Source organism: Artemia franciscana, chromosome 21, assembly GCF_032884065.1.
Source record: "Artemia franciscana chromosome 21, ASM3288406v1, whole genome shotgun sequence".
NCBI classification, from domain to species: domain Eukaryota; kingdom Metazoa; phylum Arthropoda; class Branchiopoda; order Anostraca; family Artemiidae; genus Artemia; species Artemia franciscana.
Genome location: NC_088883.1, coordinates 17354847 through 17360846, shown reverse-complemented (window position 1 = coordinate 17360846; position 6000 = coordinate 17354847). Strand labels below are relative to the sequence as shown.

At 35.9% G+C, this 6000-nt stretch overlaps 1 protein-coding gene across 2 annotated transcripts in view; it reads left to right on the top strand.

Annotated features, from left to right (window-relative positions):
- The window catches only part of LOC136040879 (pumilio homolog 2-like), a 199080-nt gene that overhangs the window by 45073 nt on the left and 148007 nt on the right, over positions 1–6000 (top strand). The gene's annotated exons all lie outside the window — the stretch shown is intronic.

The window sequence follows — 6000 nt, the reverse complement described above, 5'->3', positions numbered from 1 at the left end:
CCCCAAAAGAAGATTCGAGTTCTTCGAAATTCCCCCCGAAAATTAACAATTCGTATTTTGTTTTACGTTCGTGTATTTATGAACTTTAATTCCAAGGAGATTGCAGTGAACCCAGTTTTCTTTGGGGACAATTCAAGGAAGCTCAGTCCTTAGATCAAGGGGGGCCCGAATATAAGACAATGCTGAAAAAACTGTTTGCCGGAAAATTCTGCTCGACAAAAGAGCAGAAAAGCTTTTTCTCTCAACAGCTTGAAGCTTAAAACCTTTAGTTCTTGGGACAAGGGGACCATAATCCACAAAAAACTTTAAAGAACGAACCTCTTTTAAATGGGTCTAAAAATGGCCATCAATGTTGAAGCCTGAATGAAGCATTTGAATGGTCAAAAGCTTGTTTTCTAAACGGCTTGAAACTGACATCTGTTCTGGGCCAAGGAGACTTTAATATTTAATACTAAAACAAATTAGACTAGGGATGTTGGAACCCTCCGAAAATGGGACCCGAAAAGGGCCAATAATTTTTCCTAATCGATTTGAAAATGAAGCTTTTCATACCTTTGTCTAAAGAAACCCCAATGCATAATTAATAAAGAAAAATGAAGGTTCTTTCGAAAACAAGAGTAATAAAAATAACCAAAGGTTTTAAACTTGTTCTCAAGTCCCTGGGCCAAGGGCGTTGATGCATGAGAAAGAATTGAATAAAGTTCCCCTGAAAAGGTGACCTGAAAAAGAGCCAATTTTTTTTTTATTTCCAAACGGCTTGTGACTTACATAGTCCCTGGGTAAGGGAACTCTATTATGGTAATACATTTTTAGATAGGCAGTACAGTTGAAAATGATATTTTTCTATCAGTCTGAAGCTTTCAAGTGTCCCTGGGCTGTAGGGACATCCAAATAATTTTATAGTGAGGACGGGATTGAGGGCCTGAAAATAGGCCCAGTAGCTGTTCGTATTTATCCGTTTGAAGCGTACATTGCCAAGTCCTTAGGACAAAGGAGTTCTAATGTACAAACCTAAAAGGGCTAAAAAAATTTTTTTTTTTTGTTTCCACTTGAAACTTCGTTATGCTGTTGGGACAATGGGAGTTTAATACAAGAAACTATGGAATATAATGATAGTTGACGCTAAAATTGAGCTCTAAAAAAGGGAATTTATTTTTATTTTTAATGGCTTGCAACTTTTCCCCGCAAATTCCTGGACCAAGGGTGAACTAAATTTTAAATGGTATTTTAGAAAATGGATTAGACATTTTAATTGTGTACTCATATTTTACCTAAAATTTGAATTACAGTTTAGTATTTTAGCTTGTGGCCATAATAGCTGATTGTTTTTTTTTTTTTTTTTTTAAACTAGGCTTAACTTTTTATAGGGTACCTGTAATAAACTATGTCAAAATAAAAAACAAATAGAAATTGATAAAAAGTTCCAAAATGTTTTCAAAGAAAACTAAAGATCAATATTACTACCTAACAGGAGCACAAATAAAGTTATGTAAAGATTGGGTTCTGTGGTCCATGAAAATGTTTGTATTTTCTAGGAAATTTAGTTTATTTTAAAAAAAAAGTCAAAGCAATATCTGAATTTTAGCTCGGGAAATAAATAGATCTGAAACTAATAAATATAATGATACAAGTATCTTGTCCCTTTGATGTAAATTACAGCTTTAGATTTGTCGTCAAATTGCATGTTTCATAAGTAATATGAACCTTAAACGAAGTGAAATTACTATGAATGAATAGATGGAACCTAAAACTAACAGGAATTAAAATGAATAATAGTTAAACTTGAACAAAAATTGCTAAAAACGAAAGTGGGGCTACCCTCCTTAATCCATCTAAAGACTAGTGTCATTACTACTTTTTTTATTTCTAGTACTAGAGTGCGACACTTACCTTTTAAGTTATTGAAAGTAGAATAGGTCTTATAGCCAACACACTCAAGATCGTATCGCGAACATGAGACAATAACCGGTTTTCATGGTCTTTATACCAGACGATATTAGCTTCGGCTCGGTGGGATTGTAGCTATATATTAATTAAACATTTAGTTTGTATTTTGGTTAGGTTAGTTTAGGCTACGTAATTAATATAATGCGATCTGGGTGGCCCCTTCCCATAATTCTTTGTTGTAGTTTTTATAATTTTGTTGATAAGGTATTATATTTTCATTATATTTCGTTTGTTTCATTTGCGTTAAAAAAAAACTTCACTCCCCGACAGAACTTGATTGTGGTGACTATAAGACACAAGTACCGTACAATATAAGTAAAATAAAGCAAAGAAAAAGTCTGCTTTAGGGTACCAGTATTCAAAGATCTTAACTATTCCCTAGACCTGAATTTATGGTGCTTATACAATATCTCCTTTCCCTAGAAAAAACTGATTCCCCGTAATATTTTAAGTATATTTGGGATTAGATATCTCTGAATGCTACCCTAATATGGTTCTATTTTTAGTTCATGTCTAGACATGAACTAGTATAGCTCACTCAAGTCTTTCCTGCGTGCCAATTACCCCTTTAGGATCATGATGAATTTTGAACATCTGGAACCATTTACTTACTATATGACAGACTTCAGCTTGAGGGTAATTTTTAATTTACGCTGTGGTGAACTAAAATAATATTGTGTTTTTCGACAGTGCACAATATTCTAACTGAACTATTAGAGATGTCGCTATTTTTGATCACTTAGAGAGAAGAAACATTTATTATTAAACCAAAATAAAAACAGTAATAAAAGCCACCCCGAGAAGTAAAAACTTGTCCAAGGGTTGGGAAAAATAAATTAGAAAATAATACAGGACAAAGACAAAAAAAAACTATTTATAAAACCAATAGTATGACTTAATCGGCACCACAAGCCTTTCGACAATCAAATTCAACAATACTAATAAAATCATACCCTAGAGGCCAGAACACGTTACTGAGTTATACCCCCACCCCAAAAAATAATAAACAAAAGAACTAAAATTCATACTTAGTAAAAAAGATTTCTTTTATTTCACTCTTGAAAAAATAATATCACTTTAATTTTTAAACTCTGCCCCTATGAAGCACAGAAAACATTGAACGGGTCGAAACAGTAAATGGAATATTAATCTCACAAGAAGATCGAGTGTCATAATTGTGGATCATGGATCTCAAATTAACTAAACTGTCAAAACATGAAAGATTTGTACCTTGATGTAGCCTAAAAATAAACAAAGTTTATGTAACTCTCGTAATCCTAGACTGGTAGTATTCTTATTCGTTCTTAGACGTTCCGTATCGAATCCCTGGGGTTTTTGGCCAACCAACAAACGAACATCATTGTTTTGAAGCATTAAGTTGTTTGGTTACATGGCATTATCCTAACCAGGCGGTATATACGCATCCCTCTTGGATGGGTTCATTCCATTTATGTTCTACCTTGGATAGGTTTATCCCATGCATGTGTGCACTATGGGATTTGGAACTGGGCCCACTAAATCCCATGATTTATAAGATTTTTCTATTTTCCACTTTGTTTGTACAATTTTCATATGCCTTGACTATTCTCTCTATTTTGATGAACTTACCCCTCTCCATTCGTTTCCAATTACATTCGGGGTTCAAGTCGTAATTTTAATTAAAGTAAGTATTCAGCATACAAAATCATAACCAATTTATTTTCTTTGTACTTAAAAGAAAGTAGTAAGAGTTGTGTTGGGGTTGGGCAGGAACAGTGGTAGCAGTAGTCTCGAAGCGATTGATAGTTGCCAGTGGCGTCTTTACGATTTTGTTATGTCACTTGGTATCTACCAAGTGACATATAGCGATCGCAAATTCTGTCGATCTGTCTGTCCCGGTTTTGCTACTTTAGGCACTTCCAGGTAAGCCAGGAAGATGAAATTTGGCAGGCCTATCAGGAACCAGACCAGATTAAATTAGAAATTGTCGTTTTCCCGATTCGAACATCTGGGGGGAGGAGTGTGGGGACGGTTAAATCGGAAAAATTGGAAAAAATGATGTATTTTTAACTTACGAACGGGTGATCGGATCTTAATGAAATTTGATGTTTGGAAGGATATTGTGTCTCAGAGCACTTGTTTTAAATCCCGACCAGATCCGGTGACATCGCGGGGAGTTGGGGGGGGGGGACCTAAAATCTTGGAAAACGCTTAGAGTGGAGGGATCGGGATCAAACTTGGTGGGAAAAATAAGCACAGGTCCTAGATACGTGATTTACATAACTTTTTTAACTTACGAAGGAGTGATCGGATCTTAATGAAATTTGATGTTTGGAAGGATATCGTGTCTCAGATCTCTTATTTTAAAACCTGACCGGATCTAGTGTCATTGTGGGGGGGAATCTTGGAAAACGCTTAAAGCGGATAGATCAGGATGAAACTTGGTGGGGAGATAAGCACAAGTCCAAGATATGTGACGGTAATAACCGGATCGGATCCGCTATAGTTGGTGGAGTTGGGGGGGGGAGTAATTTGGAAAAATTGGAAAAAATGAAGTACTTGTAACTTACGAAGGGGTGATCAGATCTTAATGAAATTTGATCTTTAGAAGGATCTTGTGCTTTAAAACTCTCATTTTAAATCCTGACTAGATCCGGTGACATTGGAGGGAGCTGGAGGGGGAAACCGGAAATCTTGGAAACGCTTAGAGTGGAGAGATCGGGATGAAACTTGATGGGAAGAATAAGCACAAGTTATAGATACGTGATTGATATAATTGGAATGGATCCGTTCTCTTTAGGGGAGCTGGGGGTTATTAATTGGGAAAAATTGGAAAAATTGAGGTATTTTAACTTAAGAACGGATGACCGGATCTTAATGAAATTTGATATTTAGAAGGAACTCATTTCTCAGAGCTCTTATTTCAAATCCCGACCAGATCTGTTGACATTGGCGGGAGTTGGAGGGGGAAACGGAAAATCTTGGAAAACGCTTACAAATGTCGTAGATACGTGATTGACGTGACCATACTGGATCCACTCTCTTTGGGGGAGTTAGGGGGTAGGGTTAAGTGCTTTGGTGAGTTTGGTGCTTCTGGACGTGCTAGGACGATGAAAATCGATAGGCGTCTCAGGGAGCTGCACAAATTGACTTAATAAAGTCGTTTTCACCGATTCGACCATCTTGGGGTTGAAGGGAGAGGAAAAATTAAACAAATTGAAACATTTTAACTTACGAGTGGGTGATCGGATCTTAATGAATTTTGATATTTAGAAGGACCTCGTGACTCAGAACTCTTATTTTAAATCCCAAACGGCATTAAGCCTTTGATTTTCCTTTTAAAGCAATCTATCGATTCTTAGAATTTTTCCATAGCTCATACCATATGAGCTCTTGGCTTTTGGCTCTTCCGATCTCGTGACAAGTGCCATATGAGATCTTTACTCTTGTTTGAGGGGGTTGGGGCACCAGCTGAACTTACCAATAACCCTGTCTGTTATTGTATAGTGTTGCTATTTCTGGTAGCTCTGTGGCCAACCTTATCAGCATTAATTTGGCCTCTGTGTTGTGTCTCAATTTTAAATTCCAACCCAATCAGTGTTATTTCTAAATTATTCTTTCTGTCTTTCGTGAAATCTTTAGCGAATGTTTTCCCTGATATTTTGCATTAAAATCTGTTTACTGTCACTGGTTTAGCTTTAATTATCTCCTCTTTTCCTATCTCCCCTTTTAGTCCTTCTTCTTAGCCTCCTTTTGGTCCACTGTTTCCCTTCCTCCGTAGTTTCTTAGGATTTTCTTCTTGTTTTGATAGGATGGATCGTTTCTTACTTTTGCTATCAAATTGGAATGGCACTGGTATTTTTATTAAATACTATTGAATAAAAAATCAATTTTATTCAACGGAAGTTAGAAACAACATTAAAACTTAAAACAAACGTAAATTTTTCCGTATTGAAGGGGGACTGCCCTATCGACATTCCTCGCTCTTTATGCTACAGTTGAACTTGTTGTCTCAATTCTTTAAGAACATAAGGGTTGTTTAATTTGAATGAAAAGTACTTTTCAGGAACTTTT